Here is an 11802-nt window from a genome sequence, read left to right as displayed (position 1 = left end):
TATTCCATGTCAGTGTTGCATGTCATTGTTGCATCAGCTCATATAGCAGCATTTCCTACTTTCAGGATATTCCACTTAGAGAAGTTGCTTGTAGACTTTATGACTTAGCCTAGGCTATGTAGATATGAATGTTCCTCATCCATCAACTAAGTCAAAAATATCATCAGTAGCTACTCGTTACAATACAAATTAGGTTGCCAACAGTAATTTGTCAGTGTTAATCTTATGTGTATTATGATCTGATCGAGGGGCCTTCAACTTCAGCCACAGGATTGTTAGATAAAGCTATCATTTCATCTCCCAGTGCTGCTATCTCTCATTGAGACACGGACAGTGGAAACTGAATAATATTATGCCTTGATTCTGTGTTTGTTCCCTTAGCAATTGCGCTTATTCTTTTAAAATTGGTACATGTGTTGAAGGCATTTCAAATACCTTTAAACCAATGAAGCGCCGCTCTCCTCATTTTTAAGAGCATATGCAGTAGCGATGAAGCTATGAATGGATTTGGTAAATACTGCAAGCAAGGCCAATCGAATTATATATATAGCAAGTGTCTATAGTCTATAGTGTATACTCTATACCAACAACTATTAGAGCATCTTTAGGAGTGTAACCAAAAAAACATTAAATTTTTTAACCAAACCAAACACCAACCATCTTTAGGAGCAATATCAAATTTTCAACATCAAATGACGCGGTTTTGGATAAACCACGCTATATAGCATATGCGGTTTTCCCAAAACCGCGCCATTGATGGTTTTCTCAAAGCCCAAGCCCACACGTGCTATATTCATTTAACCCTCTTGATCCTGCAAGGTTCTCTTCATTTTTCATGTTCCCTCTAATCTTAAACTCATTTCCTTAAGCCAAAAAAAAAAACTACCAAAACTCTTGATGTTTTTTCAATGGATCATTCATCTTCTTCTGATTCTTCATCGAGCTCGAGCTCTTCAAATGATAACACTGCAATTAAAACTCGTAAATTAGTGGCTATTGCTCTACCTTTAGTTCGACATCATTTGAGTTTATTGCGTCAGCAAGAAGTGAAGTCTTCTTATAAATCACATGGTGGTTTGAAGAAATGAAGAAAATGCAAGAATCGTTAGTATGAGGCAACACTGGCTTGTGTAAATGCTAACTACTTCGGCGCAAATCCTATATTTCGTGACCATGACTTTTGACGCCGATTTCGTATGGGTCAGTCATTATTTATTCCCATTTTCAATCATCTTAACCATTATGTATGTACCATATTTTCAACAAAAAGTTAATAGTGCGGGTAAGTTTAGTATTAACCCAAAAATCAAAGTAATTGATGCTATATGAATGCTTGCTTGTGGGTCTTTAGCTGATCTAGTAGATGACATGTTATATGTTGCTGAGCCAACTGTTCATGAATGCATGCGCTATTTTTGTGATGGAATTATTAGAATTTTTGGAGGTGAATACTTGCGCAAACCAAATGCTGCAGATATTCAACGTTTGCTTGAAGAGTCTGAGGAACGCGGATGACCTGGAATGCTAGGAAGCATTGATTGCATGCACTGGCAATGGAAGAATTGCCCATCCGCGTGGCAAAGGTCTCACATTGGCCATGTGCATAAACCAACAGTGATTCTGGAGGCGGTTGCTTCTCGGGACACGTGGATTTGGCATGTTTTTTTTGGAATGGTGGGTTCTCACAATGAACTTAATATGCTTGACCACTCACCAATATTTGATGATATAGTCAATGATGAAGCTATTCCTTGTAAATACACTGTGAATGACCATCATTATGATATGGGCTATTACTTGGCTTATGGTATTTATCATAATTAATTATGCCACCTTGATTCAAACGATTGCTAAACCGACTGTTGCACAAGACAAATATTTTGCAAAGAAGCAAGAAGCTGCTAGAAAAGACATAGAGTGGGTGTTTGGTATATTGAAGTCGCGTTGGGCTATTTTAGCGAATCCGTGCAGATTATGGTATTTGGAGACCATGACTACTGTTATGAGAGCTTGTATCATTTTACACAATATGATTGTAGAAGATGAACGCAAAACGGATATCCCGCAGAATATTCCTGAGTATGAAGTGCCATGTAGAGAAGGTGCATCTGAAGATCAACGCCACTTTGTTCTATCTCGTTGGGCATCTGGCGTCGAGAGGGTTCGTTCAAAAGTTGTTCATGATAGATTAAAGAATGACTTGGTCAAGCATTTGTGGAGTAGGCGTGGGCAGCGTGGTCAGACTTGATTTCTATTTCTATTTGCACTTCATTTAGATTTTGTGTTTATTTATCGTTTCAATTTTTATGTATTTGTGTTCCAAGTTTATTTCTATGTATTTGTGGTTTTATGAAAGGATTTGTGTATATGAGAATTTTGAAAATACAAAGTAGACTCTGCCGATTTTTTTTAGAATGATAAAAAGTATCAAATTAAAAGAAAATATTCAGTTAAAGTACATTCTAATTAAAATCAAAATACAAACTCAAATTAAAGTACGTAATAAATTAAAAGACAAATTAAAATACTCAAATTAAAAGACATACAAACTCAAATTTAGACTATGCACTACTTTGACTACTACCAGTGATATTGCCAAGTCGATTCTTCATTTTTTGTAAAATTTATGCCATTTTGAGTTGCCAAATTTCACGCTCATCATCGGGTAATCCTCTAATTTCATTCCTAGTATTATCGCATCATTTTCATCTTCTCGAACTCGGAGCGCATCTTTCTTCAATTGAAGTTTTTCTTTTTGGATTTGGAGCTTCCAATCCATCGCACTTTTCTTCAATTGAAGTTTTTCGAATTCCATCTCATCTTTCTTCAATTGTCTTTGAGCTTCCAATTCATAGCCTTCTTTGGTGGTTTTAGAAAGTCCCACCAGAAAATCATCAAGTTTCTTAGCGGATTCCTCCACTTTAGAATCACCTTCTTCTTTCTCTTTTTGCCTTCTTCTCTTTTCTTTTTTCTTTCCAACAGGCCTATCTTCAATCCCATCAACTTGGTGTGGATCATAATCCATTGGTTGAGCTGTCGCAGTTGATATTGGAACTGATGAACCTCCTTCCCCACTATTTGACTTTGACTTTTTGGTGGGTCGCAAATCATTTCTCAACTGTAGCCTCTTCCATTTGGGTGAGTCTTTCACCATATTATAGCATTGCATCCACTTCCAAACCACATTATGCATCCCATATGCACTTATTGCTTCCTCAACCTACCAATTAAGAAAAAACTAAATTAAAATTGAAAAATGTATTTGTGAATCAAAATAACAAATAAAAAGTAAATACTTACAATCATATTGTCATTATAGCCACTTGGAGGAGATGCTTGAATCTGAGAAAGAATAGCATGGAACTTGTTGATATTAGCTTGAATGAAAGTCCAATGGTGTTTCATGCTCGTCAAGTTGCGTTCGGTCATTCCTCCTAGATTTGCATGAAATGCATTTAGAATCTTACTCCAAAAATCGTTTGACTTCTGCTCATTTCCTACTACACCATCTTGACTAACTTGTAGCCAACTATTAGTGAAAGCAACATCTTCTTCTTGTATCTATGAAGCCCCTCTAGATTTTGCTTTTGGTTATTCACTAACCATTGTTGTTTTAAGAGTAGAGAGTAGAGATTAGAGAAAAAGAAGTGAGTGTAAAACTATTGTGTGAGTGTTTCAATTTATAGTGTTAGAAAGATATAGCCGTTTTTTACCCGTTTTTTGCCTGTTTCTTCATTGAGAGCACGTAGTTTTGGAAAAACCACGTGGTGTTGTCAAAACTGCGCCATAGAAGCCCAATTAGTAGCCCAAGCCCATGCGGTGTTAGAAAAACCGTGCAGTTTTTCGAAAACCGCGTGAGAGATTTGATACAACACTAAAGCTGGAACCAAATTTTGGCTGATTTGGTGTTTTTTTGGTGTTTTCATCAACATGTGACTCTCCTGAAGATAAAAAAATACCAAATTGTTGGAAATTTGGTGTTTGATGCTAGGAAAGTATCACTCCTAAAGATGCTCTTAGTCTCAGGTTTCAACACTGGGCATTTCCAAAAGAATTGGTGAAATGGTACGTAACAAAAGAAAAGATAAAAGATCCACAGCCAGATTAAAATGCTGCAAACTTTAAAGTAAGCATTTGAGCTAGCAACAGTCATTAAGCTTGAACCAATACTTGAAATATTAACTTCATGACAATAATAATTAGATAATAGCTGTTAACTTCAGACTCCATCTAAATTTTCAAATTTAAACAAGTCAGTAATCCTACTATTTACCGTGTATGATGGTAGATGTGATAAATTAGAGAGAGATTTGAGAATATTTACTTGATTGATTTCTAAGGAGATTACAATTGTTTATATAGAGATTACAACATTCTAAAATAGGAAAAAAAAGCAGACCGTGCGTGTATTTAACTCGAGGCGCGGGCACGCTAAATCTTCTGGACAATTGTGAAGCATAGGGCGAGGGCACGCTCTGCGCTATGACGTGAAGAACTACTTCTAATACTCCCCCTCAAGTTGGAGAGTGAATGTCAAGAACTCCCAACTTGCAAATTAATCTCAGAAAGGTGTCATTACCGAGAGGTTTAGTGAAGGCGTTAGCCACCTAATCTGAGGATGGAATGAACGTAGGAGATAGTAACTTGGCCTGTATCTTGTCGCGTAAGAAATGATAGTCCAATTCGATGTGCTTCGTTCGTTCATGAAAAACTGGATTTTGAGAGAGATGAAGGGCAGCTTGATTGTCACAGAATATGTTCATCGGAGAAGGATGAGAAATGCCTAAGTCAGAGAGAAGATACTTCAACCATTGAAGTTCACACGCCAAGGTAGCCATGGAACGATATTCGCTTCCGGCCGGAAGAAACGGGATCTGATGCTCTGTTTCTTTGTTTTCCAGGATATAGGGCTAGAACCAAGAAAAGTGCAATAACCACTAGTAGAACGACGAGTGACAGGGCAGCCAGCCTAATCAGAGTCATAGAAAACCAGAGATGTGTAAAGAACTATTAGCGGATAAGAGAATCCCTTTGTTGATCAAACCTTTAAGGTAGCGAAGTATACGATGAGCAACATCTAGATGTGGAGTCCGTGGGGACTGCATGAAACGGCTGAGATAATTAACAGAATAAGTGATATCTGGACGTGTAACTGTGAGATATAAAAGATGCCCAATCAAGCGACGATAGACAGTAGGATCCTGAAGTAATGTGCCATCATCAGTATGGAGGTTGATGTTTTGTTCCATAGGAAACTCAGAAATACGACCACCAGTGGTACCACAATCAGACAGAATGTCCAAAAGACATTTGCGCTGTGTAAGAAATAATCCTTCTTTGAAACGAGCAACCTCGATACCCAAGAAATATTTTAGACGTCCCAAGTCCTTGATATAAAACTTTGCTTCTAAAAATTGCTTCAAGTTCTGAATGAGAGATGGATTGTTGCCTGTGATCAGAATGTCATCTACATATACAAGGACAAATATAGAATCAGAACCACAAATATTAGTAAATAGAGAATAATCAGACTTAGACTGAGTGAAGCCAGCAATGATAAGAGTGGTAGATAGTTTGGCAAACTATTGCCGAGAAGCCTGCTTGAGTCCATATAAGGACTTATTGAGGCGACATATCCTGTGCTCCCCCTGTTTGGCGAATCCAGGAGGTAAGGTCATATAAATAGTTTTTCATCCAAATCGCCTTGGAAAAAGGCATTGTGGACATCCAGCTGATAAAGAGTCCAATGTCTGATAGCAGCAATGGAGAGAAGTAATTGAATAGTGACTAATTTAGCAACGGGTGCAAAAGTGTCATGATAGTCTTGGCCTTCAATCTGATTGTAACCCATGGCAACAAGACGAGCTTTGTAACGTTCAATAGAACCATCTGAATGATATTTAATCTTGAAAACTTATTTACAACCAATAAGCTTATGATGAGAGGATGACGGAATAAGAGTCCATGTGTTATTTTGTTCCAAAGCTGCAATTTCAGTAGCCATAGCAGCTTTCCATTCTGGATTTTTGACAGCTTGAGAAAAAGATGTAGGAACAATTGAAGAAGGCACTTTAGACAAAAAAGTTTTATGACAAGTAGAAAAGTTACTGCCAGAAACATAGAAAGCCATAGGATATGGAGTGGAAGACCGTGTTACCTTAGAGTCCGAGTGGATGAAGTTGGCTGAACGAGGGACTGTAGGTGCCTTGGTGAGAGTAGGATAGTGATAATCTTTGATGAGAAGTGGTGGGGGGTTTCGTACTCTAGTAGATCGAGGTGAGGTAGGAGGGTAGGGTTGTGGTGGCTGAGGGAGTTCCAAAATTGCAGGTGCGGGAGCTGTCTGAGTTGGAAGAGTGTCAGTAGGGAGGGCGCGTGCTCGCTCCGTCTATTGGAGTGACAGGAAATGATTGAAGGTCAAATGTCTCATTGTCGGGGATGGGTAAGGGATAAACTGGCAGATGGGATGGTGGGGAAGATAAATTTTGATAGGGGAAGACATTCTCATGGAAAATCACGTCACGGGAAGTATAAATTTTCTTGGAAGATAAATCATAAATGTGATAGCCCTTCTGAGCATAAGGATAACCAATGAAGATGCCAGGTTTTTCGCGGTGATCAAACTTATTTTTAATGGAAGTGTTGTGAGCAAAACATAAACAACCAAAAACACGAAGGTGGGCAAGAATGGGAGGTGTTGTAAATAAAAGCTCATGAGGTGATTTGTTATTTAACAAAGTGCTAGGAATTTTGTTAATGAGATAGCCTGTGGTGAGAATGCATTCACCCGAGAAAGATAATGGGAGATGAGCTTGAAAACGTAACGCTCGTACAACGTTGAGTAAGTAACAATGTTTTATTTCAACAATAGTGTTTTGTTGGGGAGTAGCAACGCAACTATGTTGGTGGATAACCCCATGTTTTGAAAAAAAAAGTGTTGCATGTTATGGGATATAAATTCGGATCCATTGTCGGATCGAAGGACTTGGATTTCATGAAAATGGTCATTAATATTGCTATGGCCAGATATGAGTGAATGTATTGTAGAGTGAAATTGAGTATGAACCATGGCAAAAAAGGATTGTAAATGCATGACAGTTTCAGATTTGACAGTCATAAGATAAATCCATGTAGCACGACTAAAATCATCGACAATAGTTAAGAAAAAACGAGCATTGGAATAAGATGATAAATGAAAAGGACCCCAAATGTCACAATGAATATTTTGGAAAGGTCTAATAGTTTTTATTGAACTATGAGAAAAAGATAAACGTGTTTGCTTAGCTTGCAGACATACATTGCAAGTAGCATTATTGGAATTAGAAATGAAAGGAAATTGCTTAGCTAAAATCTGCAAAAGCGTAGAAGTGAGATGTCCTAAGCGATAATACCATAAATTATTGGTGGTGAAGTTGTGGGATGAGCAAACAGAAGCTAGTTGGAGATGGTAGAGTCCCCCATTAAGCCGTCCCAATCCAATCTTCTTCTTCGATAACTGGTCCTGAAAAAGGCAAAAATAATTAATGAACGTGATAGAGATAGGGTGAGATTTGACTAGTTCACTAATGGAAAGCAAGTTAAAATGAAAGTTGTGAACAAACAGAACATTGTCAAGACGCAATAGAGGAGAGAGAGTAACACTACCAACATGAGTAATTAAATGGTATGTGCCATTCGAAAGTTTAAGAATAGAATGTGTTAAACAAGTATGATAATGAGAAAATAGATGTAATGATGAACAGACATGATTGGTAGCACCAGAGTCAATGATCCATATGGATTTAGAAAAACACGAGAGAGATATACCTGTCAGATTTGCTTGTGAAGTGGTACTACCTGAATCAAGCAAACTGAGAAGTTAGTTGTATTGTTCTGTGGAGAAAACAGGAGAAGTGGAACCTGTAGCAACCGAATTGGCTTGAGCAGGCTTGGGTGGATAACCGTGCAGTTTGTAACATGTACCAATATGATGTCCAACTCGGTTTCATGATGGTTGCGAGAATGGGAAAGGGTTGCGCCTCTTCTGGTTGCCCTGAATCAGAGGGCGCACACGCTCTTGGCTGAGGCGAACCATTGTTGTGCTGCGGAGGTTTAGACGGGCCTGATTTCGAAGAAGAAGCCCAGTTGGTCTTTTGAGAGTGAGTACTCAGGGCATCATCGCCTAGAGTAGAAGGAAGAGAGAGTGCATGAATCTCTTGTTGTTTCTCCTCCTGTCGGATTAAAGAATAAATCTTGGACATACAAGGAAAATGATCCATTAAGAGAATTTGACTGCGGATGGATTGAAAACGAGCATCTAGGCCTTGCATGAATTTCATAGAACGACCGTCTTCAACCTCTTTGGAAAAAATAGATGCATGACCACAAGTACAAGCAGGCATAGTGGATAAAGAACTTAATTCATCCCAGAAAGATTTAAGCAAAGTGAAATAAACATATACCGGACGATTGTCTTGTTTGAGAAGAGTGACGGAATCCTTTAGTTGAAAAACTTTGGGTTCATTAGTTTGTGAAAAATGATCACCTAGATCTTTCCAGATTTCGGATGCAGAGTCGGCATAGAGGATGCTTCCACGGATATCTGGAGAAACATAATTTAGAATCCATGAAGCAACGAGGTCATCACATCGTAACCACTTGAATTTTTCTTTAGGAGTGCTAGGAGGTGTGATAGAGCCATCGACAAAACCAAACTTATTCTTTGCTTGAAGGGCTCTAGAGATGGATCGTAACCAAGTCGGATAATTGTCACTTGATAACAGAGGAGAGACGAGATTAGCCGTGGGGCTATCTGAGTGGTGGACAAAGAAAGAATCATCAGAACCTGGAGGAGAGTTATTATTGGTGTTTGAGGCATCGACCATTGAGAATTGAGAGGAGGCGGGAAGCTTAGAGTGGTTAGGGTTAGGGTGTGGATTAAAATTAGCCTGATACCATGATAAATTAGAGAGAGAGATTTGAGAATATTTACTTGATTGATTTCTAAGGAGATTACAATTGTTTATATAGAGATTACAACATTCTAAAATAGGAACAAAAACAAATGGTGCGTGTATTTAACTCGAGGCGCGGGAGCGCTCTGGTTGAGGGCGGGCGCGCTAAATCTACTGGACAATTGTGAAGCACGGGGCGCAGGGGAGCTCTAATTGGGTTATGTACGAGCGCGGGCGCGCTCTGCACTATGACGTGAAGAACTACTTCTAATAAGATGCTTGGATATCCAATCCTGTTTTGCGGATTAGTCTCATAAATTTCCAGTATTAATTACTTATAAGTTTGAAAAATTTCTTGAATCAACTCATTGTTTTTAGCTGAGAACCTTGTTGGATTATTAGTGCAATCCGAATCAGTTTAATGTATGCTGGAGCCCTAGACCACAAGAAGCCAGAGTAAGCAAATAAATCCTTAATGGAACATTTAAAGGCATTTTATAGATTCATTAACGAGTTTTGCTTAGCATCGTGATTTGCAAAGCCGATTGGAAGCTTTTGTTATGTTACTCATGTATCGACGAACCCAAGCAGATCTCTTTTTATGTATGTAAAGTGAGTAAACTCACCTACGCATGGCGATTTCAGGATTCTCCTTCTCTACTGAAGTTCACACTGCTTAAACAGTAGGACATTTACGGTTTTTTCCTCAGTTCAGAGAATATTGTTTCATCATGTATAAGTTCACGTAATGATGAACCAAGGATGTGATATGGACGTACTGGACTGGAATTCCCTGAACCTAACTTCACGGATTCATTGATGGCAGCTTTTAGACTAAGGTGGAACCTAAGTTCAGCGGATGTTAAAGTTGAGCTCTAAGGTTTGTGGTAGCCTGGTAGGGCATGGGAATAAATGTTCAGTGGCTAAACTCTGGATTTATGGATCTTTTCGACCTGCTCTTCACAAGGTGTATTGTTTATCACTTCGGAAAAGTTGTAACCCAAGTCCCAAGTCCCAACAAACAATATCATTTTGCACTTTTGCAGGGATATCAGTAGTATATAAGTAAGAGAAAACCATATACACTAAACAACTCAAATACCTAACTTAGGAAGGACATTAAGGCTTAAGGGCCTGTTTAAGTAACGAACAGTTTCCCAGGCAAAAGATCCAGTGGCGAACAAGTTCTTAATCTACCATTTGCTGGGCAAAGATCCAGTGGGAGAAACTTGGTCATGCACAGCAGTCAGCACTAACTTAAAACATACTACAGTGTCGATCAGTTGATAACAACTGATCAAATGCAATAGTTAAACCAACCCAATACAATCACCTATAGGATTTACATTCTCAAAACGGGATCTGTGTAATATGATGCAATTGCATTTAATTAATATAATAATCTCAGATCAAAGCCATCAAACACCACTTGCTTCATTTGCTGCAAGCCTCGGGCTAAATATTGTAACAATAAAAGTATAGAACGAAAAAGGCAACAACCCATCCATCTTCAGTCAGTCATCACCTCTGCAATTTTTCTCCTGCGTTGCTCACTTCAATGTTCTCTTTGTGTTCCGATACTTAGTTTTAAAGATTCGCTTATTTGGAGCAATCTCTTAAAGACATTCCGATCCAGACGCAGTGACCCACCTTCTAGGAAAGTTGACAAGTTCTTATTTTTGCTGGTCGTGGCCAATGCCCTTCCTGTTTTGACAAAAGGGTAAATTACGCTGAAGAATGTTGTTAGGAAGTTAGTATAACTTTGTATCTGTGTATATGTCGACCATATACTCTACTTACAAGAAAGCTTTCTTTAATTATTATCTCCTAATGGTAAAAAGGTGATCGAAGTGTATGAAGAAGAAAAGAAGAGTTTAATAAACTCATATCATTCTTAACATCTTGAGTTCAACGGGTAAATTGGAAGATGTATAAGGAAGAAAGTAATGGAGGCGATTATCAGGATGTTACTTGCCGTCACCTACTCACCTTGCTGGGTACTTTCCCTGCTGTTATAAATCTCTTAGAACAGAAAGTTTAGCATCACCTGTATACATAACAATATTCAATCACAAGACTCCTATAGCTACCGTCGTTGGCTTAACATTTGGGCAGATTGGCAACAACAAACCCAGTAAGCCTTATTAGTTTCACTAGTTAGCTTTAGTTCAGTTTGGGAAATACACGTGAAAGACAACTCCACGTACAGTGCATAGTTTCATTCCTATCTCAAAAGGCGGAGAAACATAGCATGAACCAAATAAAACATACAAATGGTAGTACTGTAAAAGAAGCAAATCTCGAAGAACGGCAAATTAAATCAAAACAAAGCGTTGTGTGTATCTCAGGGCATGAAACGAAAAAAATAATAATTGAAAAGTTAGTTACTTTAATTTAGATTATCCTTAAGCTAGGGAGCCATGCTGGAAGGCAATAGGGGATCGGATGACTACTAATGGAAATTTGGAGTGAATATCACCGATTAGTTCTATCCTTTTCGTGTCCATGTGATATAAAAATGCTGTCCTGCTCTGTCGCATCATCAAACCAATCTCTTTGTTCAAAGGAAAAAATGCAAGTACATCCAAAGCTAATGTCTTTGGTAATTATATTGATCTATCAGGCATTGAGTCGTTATACTATGCTCCAAACTCCAAACTCCATTTAACTCCGACAAGAACCTATATACTCAAACAAGTAGTAGTGCTCTGAACATAATACACACACCCAGACGATACCCCTATCGATGCAGAAATCATGGTTCTCCGTCGGCAAGAATACTTTCTTTCTTCAAATCATAAACACATATCTGTATTGAGCTTCTCCCAAAAGTAGACAGATCCCTCATTTAATGCCATTCCTTCATTCATAT

Source organism: Coptis chinensis, chromosome 2 (assembly GCF_015680905.1).
Source record: "Coptis chinensis isolate HL-2020 chromosome 2, ASM1568090v1, whole genome shotgun sequence".
Taxonomy (NCBI): Eukaryota; Viridiplantae; Streptophyta; class Magnoliopsida; order Ranunculales; family Ranunculaceae; genus Coptis; species Coptis chinensis.
This window is presented reverse-complemented; position numbering follows the sequence as displayed.